The sequence below is a fragment of the Anser cygnoides genome, chromosome 2, assembly GCF_040182565.1.
Source record: "Anser cygnoides isolate HZ-2024a breed goose chromosome 2, Taihu_goose_T2T_genome, whole genome shotgun sequence".
Lineage (NCBI taxonomy): Eukaryota > Metazoa > Chordata > Aves > Anseriformes > Anatidae > Anser > Anser cygnoides.
The window spans coordinates 79125042-79133502 of NC_089874.1; positions in this window are offsets into that span (position 1 = coordinate 79125042).

The window sequence follows — 8461 nt, forward strand, 5'->3', positions numbered from 1 at the left end:
CAAGCTCCAGGGCCTCAAATCTGTTGTGTAAGGGCACCTGGGCAGGTGGGGCCGGTGGGGGGGGCAGGGGAGGGCATCACCTGCGAGGTCAAACAGGGACCTGTCTCCATTCCTCCTCAACTCCTAGGTCCCCTCCCTCTGCCCGACAGAGACAGGGCAGGGGATCCATCCCCATTAGGGGTGTATTACCCCAGTACCTCTCCTTCAGGCCCTGCAGGGAGTTGCTCCACCAGTCTATCTCCCGCTCACACTCTCTGATAGCCCTCAACCTCTCCACCTTCTCCTTGAGTTCTGCCACCCGGCAGACCAGGTCATCCACCTGCTCGCACCTCACACACACAGTCTCTCTGTCTCCCTCAGATGGCAGCAACAGGCTCAGACACTCCCTGCATCCAGAGACCTGAACTGCCGCATTTCTGAGCAGACAGTCAGTCTGGGTAGTTACAGACTTTCCAGAGAGAGCACTCTGCCTGGTGTAGACCATTGCAGCCTACCTGGCGGTGGACAGCCGTTAGAGGAGTTGTTCGTATGGGCGGGAGGGAACGCTCTGCCCTCCCAGCTCGCCCTGCCTGCGCGAATTGCCGTGCGACTGATTGGTCGTGCTCCCTAGGGGCTGCTTTTGAACGGCCGGGGAGGGGGCGCTGCTGGCTCCGCCTACGCCTCGTCAGCCTCCCTCGCGGGGGCTGCCGGGTCCTGGCGGCTCCCTCCAGTGGCCTCGATGCTGGAAAAAAAGCCCTGCCTGTCCTGATCCCGCCGCTCCACTGCAGAACGCATCTGCCCCGGAGCCAATCGCCTCGGCAAGTTTCCTTTGGAACTTGTTGCTTTCTGCATGAACATTTAATAAATAATCATCTTCTATGATGCAAACTTAACGACTTTCAAAATACCTGACACTGATTAGCTGCTTTTGTAGGCATCCCCAGTAGACCCTACCAAATCCTTTATAAAGGTGTATGCTGCAATGTAATATTATCCAGAAAGAAGATGACATAATTCGTGTCATTTAACCATTTTAGTTAGTCCACGTCATAGCAAAGTATGTAATATGTAGGCAGAATTTAGGGAATCAAGGTGATAAGCACCACAGCAGTTTTCATTTGAAGAAATAATGCTTATGAAGAATCTTACCACTGGGTAATCTGAAACTGCAGGTTATGTGATTTAGGTTTGTGAGGTTTATATGTATTCTAGTTCAATATGATGTACTACATTAGCAGTTTATGTTTTCAACTTCCGAAATCCTACTAATTTCAAAGTTTTCCTCCATACTTATGTATTGGGTTTACATGGCAAGGTAGTGGGGGGCTACAGAAGTGGCCTCTGTGAAAAGAATCCAGAAGCTGCCCCAAGTTAGATAAGGGTCAGTTTCAGCTGGCTCCAAAGGGGCCTGCTGCTGGACAGAGCCGAGCCAGTAAGCGATGTTTGCACCTCTAGGAAAGCATATTTAAGAAAGGGGAAAAAAAAATGCTGTGCAACAGCAGCTGGGAGAGAAAGGTGTGAGAACCATCCCTGCAGACCCCAAGGTCAGTGCAGAAGGAGGGCAGAAGGTGCTCCAGGCACTGGAGCAGAAGTTCCCCTGTGGCCTGTGGAGAGGCCCAGTGGTGGAGCAGGCTGTCCCCCTGCAGCCCATGGGTCCCACATGGAGCAGATCTCCACGCTGCAGCCCGTGGAGGAGCCCCCGGTGGAGCAGGTGGATGTGGCCTGGAGGAGGCTGTGGCCCATGGAGAGCCCCCGCAGGAGCAGGCCCCGGGCCGGAGCTGCAGCCCGTGGAGAGGAGCCCACGCAGGAGCAGGGAGTCTGGGGGGAGCTGCCGCCCGTGGGGGACCCATGCTGGAGCAGTTTGCTCCTGACGGATGGACCCTGTGTTATGGACCTGTGTTGGAGCAGTTCTTGAAGAGTTGCTATCTGTGGGAAAACCACACAGGATCAGTTCGGGAAGGATGGCATCCCGTGGGAGGGACCCCATGTGGAGTAGAGGCAGAGAGTGACCATGAAGCAGCTGTGGAGATGAAGTGTTAGGGACTGACTGCAGCCCCCATTCCCCTGCTTCGCTCAGTGGGAGGACATAGAATAGGGCAGATGGAGGGAAGGTGTTTTTATTTAGTTAGTTAGTTTGTTTTGTTTCTCACTGCTCTAGCTTGTTAGTAATAGGTAATAAATTACATTATTCTCCCTATGCTGAGTTAGTTTTGCCTGTGACAATAATTGTAAACTGATCTCCCTGTCCTTATCTCAATCTTTGAGCCCTCTTTCACTTTGAGGGGGAATAAGAGAGCAGTTGTGGTGGAGCTCAGCTGCCCAGCTAGGTAAAACCACCACAACTTAGAAAATAATGTTTTCTGTAGTAAGTAGCTTTTTCTTGCTGAAGGAATGATAACTTGTGAGGCATGCAGATGTCCTGCCTTTTCTCAAGCTCACTCATAGCTAGTACCTAATACTCACTCATAGCTAATATCATCATAAATGATGATAGTTTTCCAGTGTTTCTACCTGCATTTTTGGACATATTTTCTCTAGGATCTATTTTAAGGTGTTTTTGGTTTTTTGCTTATTTGTTTTGTTTGTTTGTTTTGTTCCTTCTCTGACAGGGAAATTAAAATGTTTGTTAAACATGCTAAAAGTGACCAAGCTCCTTCCCTTCCCTTCCCTTCCCTTCCCTTCCCTTCCCTTCCCTTCCCTTCCCTTCCCTTCCCTTCCCTTCCCTTCCCTTCCCTTCCCTTCCCTTCCCTTCCCTTCCCTTCCCTTCCCCCTTCCCTTCCCTTCCCTTCCCTTCCCTTCCCTTCCCTTCCCTTCCCTTCCCCCTTCCCCCTTCCCTTCCCCCTTCCCCCTTCCCTTCCCTTCCCTTCCCTTCCCTTCCCTTCCCTTCCCCCTTCCCTTCCCTTCCCTTCCCTTCCCTTCCCTTCCCTTCCCTTCCCTTCCCTTCCCTTCCCTTCCCTTCCCTTCCCTTCCCTTCCCTTCCCCCTTCCCCCTTCCCTTCCCTTCCCTTCCCTTCCCTTCCCCCTTCCCTTCCCTTCCCCTTCCCTTCCCTTCCCTTCCCCCTTCCCTTCCCTTCCCTTCCCTTCCCTTCCCTTCCCTTCCCTTCCCTTCCCTTCCCTTCCCTTCCCTTCCCTTCCCTTCCCTTCCCTTCCCTTCCCTTCCCTTCCCTTCCCTTCCCTTCAGAGAACTTTCTCCATGTTGTAGAGCAAATAGTCAAGTGTAAACAGAACAGTAGCTTAGCAAATACGGCTATTTAGAAGTGTTTGTTACGATGAACCCCATACAACTTCCCTTGCCTGTATTTCAGATTGAATGTGTATATATATGTTTATATATATATACATTAAGAATAGTATTTTAAAGAGTATTCCTCTTATAAGTCTGTGAAACCTGAAACGTATTGAAATGCACACCTACTTCTTCATTTCCTTTGCAGTGTCTAACCATCAGTTTCCTCATAATTTTAGCAGATGCTTCTACTTTTGACTGTAAGACAACTTAATGAACCAGGTTTTTCTCTCCTTACTTTTCATTCTCTGAGGAGCAAATTCATTCATGAGCAAAAGCTTTGCTATACTTTGGAAATCAATTTTGCATGTTTCACCCAATGTTTCCAGCACAATTATACAGCAGATTTTGTAGTCTCACTACTTTATTTATGAAAATACTTAAATAATTTAAAAAATGTAAAGTTTGAAATGGTATGACCAGTAAGAGAACCCACTTTCTGTGATCTTAATTGCAAGACAAGTCTTTGTCAAAGCTCTTACATGTTGTATCCTATTCTCTGTTATCCAGAGCAGAATAAAGCTGGGCCCTTGAACTGTAACAGTAATTTTTAAATGATTTTGGAAGTAGGTCATATCAGTAAGATAAAGACCAGAACAAGTAATAAAGAATCTATCATTTATGACCTGAACCTCCTCAGAAAATAAGAAACAAAGAGAGAAAGGAGGGAGGGAGGAAGAAAATTTAAAAATCTGTAGCTATTTTGACTTCAGTGAAGGCTCCCCTACTTACTGAAGTTAAACAACAATCCTTTGTTATGATGGAGGTGGAAGAAATGGCATCAGGACCAAATATTGAGATCACAACTGAAAATGGTACTCTGACTTGGTTTTGTTCATTTAAAATGTGATGGGGGTAAAATGTCGTTTCTCTCTTTTTTGGTACCAAACATAGTCTTTCAGATAACAAAATATTTGCAAAAATTTTTGTATGAAAATCTGTGATGCCAATGGACACAATATTTTATTAAGATGTGGTTATTTGCTTAATAGGATTTCCAGAAGGTTTCAAAACTCAATTGGCAATGAAATTAATAGGAGTTAAATATAAGATTGGCTTAGGTCTATTTTCTGATGATCTCAGTATTTATCTTTCTCAACATTTATATACTAACATCCATTTAAAATCTGTCTCCAGATGTTTTCCAACAAAGCACGTTTTTTCACAGATATTGAAATGTAAAACATGAATTAGAACACAATTCTGATTGAGATAAACAAATCTGTTTACATAAAATGGTCAAACAGGTACCAAAATTTAAAGCAAAAATCTTGCTTCTGCTGTGCCGTAAATACCCACAGTGCTGATGTCTCAAGAGCAAATCTACCTGGCAGAAGGATAGGAAAGGTTATCTAACACTTTAAAAACTAGCTAAATGAAGTAAATGCAATGCAGAGTTGAATCTAATTCTTAGCAGACTAAAATACTTTGTGAAATACACAAACAAGACACAGCTGGGAGGAGGCTGTGTGATTGCTGCAGAATGCCTTGCAGACACACTCTACATACACTGCATCCCATTGAGGAGCTGAGGCAAGATGGTGAGGAAACCCAGTGTCCCTGGAAAGTACAGGCAGTTTGGCAGTAACCAGGACTGAGATGAGGGTCTTCGACTCCCCTGATGTATTTTATTGGAAAGAAACACACTCCTTCTGCTGTTTTTTGGTTGGTTGGTTTGGTTTCTTCCCCCAAGAAACTTGCTAAACTAGTATGTTTTTTGTTTCTGCTGAAGAATTTCAAATGTAATACTAAATTTGGCTATCTGATAAATAATCTGATAATTTACACAAAGGATTCTTTTTAATTTTATTCAGGACTCAGTGAAAGTCTATGAGAAATATAAGCTACTGCTTCTATTGCTACCATTACCATTATCATTAGAAGAATTCACTGTAATTATTAGAGTAACAAAGTCTGCAGCCACTGTTAGTGTTACATTTTTTGATAAACAGCAATATCCACATTGTGATTCAAACCCAGTGCAGATTATGCTAATTTGGTATTCAAACTGAGGGATTCTTCTCACAGTATATTAATAATATAGGCTTTGTACCTAAAATTTTGTACGTGTTCCAGGGAAAATAGCTAATCTGTAAAACACTTTGAACACCTGCCAATTCAAAATAGACCCAGCATGTACTTTTATTACTTTTTAGCATTTAGTTTTCAAATTTTAAATTAGTATTCCTGCTGTGCTTATTTGGCCAAATCCTTTTTGCTTTCCTGCTTTCTGTAGATTTTTTAAAATATTTGATTTCTCCATTCCCTATAATCTCAATGGTATTGTTCAAAATTCACAATATTCATAATTTTCTCTACTAAAATACCTGCCAGCACTTACAATGTGCTTGAAATCCTGTGTATTTAAATATATATTTATATACTCATTTTTGCTTTTCATTTTTCTTGAAGTTATGTACATTATTTTTGCTGATGGATGACCAGCCAATCAAATTTATCTGGAGTGGAGAGGTTATCCTGAGTACATCCTTGCTTGAGATCACAGTAGTAAAGATGAATTAAAGCATGATATGCACATCCTTCTGTACATCCTATTAAGAGAAGCAAGTGTAAGGATCTTTCACTGGTAAAGGCAGAAGGCTGATTAAAACAGCCTTTTAATAGTCATTGATAATCTATTAATTCAAAAAACAAAACAAAACAAAAAAAGAGGTTGAAAACATTATATACCTCGATCCTCCATAATGAAATGTGTTTATTTTACATGCTCACCCCTTATCATGAGATAAAGGAGCTTGAACTCTTCTCCATAACATTTAGAAGGTCAGATTCTCAGGTGATGTAAATGGCTTTTAAGAGTGTGGTTGAATTACTTGACAAATAACCTTCCCTGGAGCTGTACTATTGGAATTTTCACAGGTATGGATAATGTCCTATTTTTCATCTAGAAATTATTCCCAAACTATATCAGAGTGTATGATAGAGGATTAAAGGTGTGGATAAATATGGTAATCTAGTTTCTAACTGCTCAGTAGCAGTTTGATCAGAAGAATGGAAAGTAACATTTTATTTATTTGTTTATTTATTAATATATTCAAATCACCATGGATTGCATTGAGTATAGCAGGATCTTTGGGTTGGCAGGAGCAAAGCCACGCTCCTTGTTTGAAAAGCTTCCATTCCAAATCTGTTTTTGTTGGAACTTTTTAATTAGCAGTACAGTTTGAGGATATAAACACACTGTTACATGCTACTCTGAATGATTTTTTGACCTCTTTAAGTGTACCAGACATTGCCTTACTCCACGGAAAGCACATGGGAAAGTGTGTGTGCCTAAGTGTTTAGGCAAGAAATACTGTAGCAGTGCTGGTGATGATAAAGGAAGACATTTTACACATGCAAGCACCTACATTAATGGAAAACTTACTGAAGATATCTCTATGTACAGTAATGTATTTAACAGTATGTACAGTAATATATTTAACATGGATATTGTAGAGTTAGAAATATTCTCCAATGCAGCAAAATGTTGACATCTAAGTCTGAAATTTATAAGCAAATGAAGCAACAAATAGAAAAAACATCCTGAGACTTCTGAGAGAAAGTCTTGAGAGTTTTAAAAGGCTATGTGAGCATTACGAGCAGAGACCCAAAGGGATAAGTTTGCTGAGGAATAAATATAAATCTGTCAAGGATGCAACCAAAAGGATATTAAATATGCTCACCTGTCATGTTTGGTTCTCAAAGAAAGAGGAGGAACAAGGCCTGAAGAAAAGGACAAGATTTTGGTAATGATTTCCAGACAACTGGTGGAAATTGAGATCAGTATAAAAAAGACCTAGGAGGCAGACATAGTATATGAAGTAAGAAGAATAAAGATTCAGATAATTAGGAGAATTATTTTGTTCCTCTTTCTCTAAAGCAGCAGATGCCAGCTGCTGGAAGTTGAATATTAAACCTGGTGTCCCTGTGGTATGATTCAGTACAAAGAAACCTCAGTTGTAATATCATGAAACAATGTTCTTAAGAACATGAACATTCTTATGTTTCTTCTTCAATACTTTGCTAGGCTTTTACTACAGCTAGAGGCAGACTACAGGGTCCCAGTCGGGTCAGGCTTTGTTTAGTTTTCAGAAAAGCTAAGCCAGACAACATATGTGGTTTTTTTGTTTTGTTTTGTTTTGTTTTTTTCCCTCTGAAATAAGTTTTCCTTCCGTGAGGAATTCTGTCACTTGCAGTTTTTCTTGCAAGCTAAAATGTTTTTAAAAATTCTAGAATTTCTTCCAGAATGGAAATTCAGGGCTTTAATTATTATTGTTCACTTCATAATATGCACAGCTTAGCTGGCTAATAAAGGCAAATTTTAAAATCCAGTCAATTATAAGCGTCTCTTGTTTCCAATTCTTCAGTAAGACCAGTTGCCTTAGAGATAGAATACCTCTGCGGTCCTAGTAGAAAGATTACCATGCTAAGATAAAGGGAAATATTAAAGTAATTAGGTGTTCAGGGATATCTGAGACACAAGCAAATATTGTATGTTCTGAAAACAGAAGCTGAAGTATTGTCATGGGTCTTTCATAAGTAACTGTCTTTTTGAATTAATACATTATTTTCAAGGTGAGAACTTAAACAGAAGCCATGTATTTTATATATATTTATATATCTGTATATGCACAGAGTGCATGTGTAATGTATCTTTCTTCCTAAGGGTAGTTATCTGTTTTGGACTAGATATACATGTTCATATATGCAGATGTTATTCCTGTATATACATAGTTGATTTACCATGCCCTCTTTAGCAACAGAAACCTCAATTTCAAAGTGTCGTAGTTAAACACTGGCCTGAGTTCTACCCCCAAATCTGAGAAGACTGGACCACATAGACTGCTCAGTGCCCTCTTCTCTCTCTTCACAACCAGTCAATCAAATAATGATGACCTGTTGTTGAGGGAGAAACAAAAAGAAAAGAGAGAAAGATAAATGTATGACATGATATTATCTGTTTTCCCAAATTATACTAATTCAATGTCTTCTTTATTTTTTATTGTGGAGAAACTGTTGAGTAGCTGGATTCTGCCTTGTACAACATTGCTGTAAGCAGCCCCAGTCTTCCCTACACTGTAAGCAGTAGGAGCAGTAGACAGATCAGTCAGCCACCACCAGTCTCCCCATTCCTTCCCATGGTTGGAAGCAGGGCACTTTTCAGTGATTGTTTGTTTGTTTGTTTGTTTGTTTT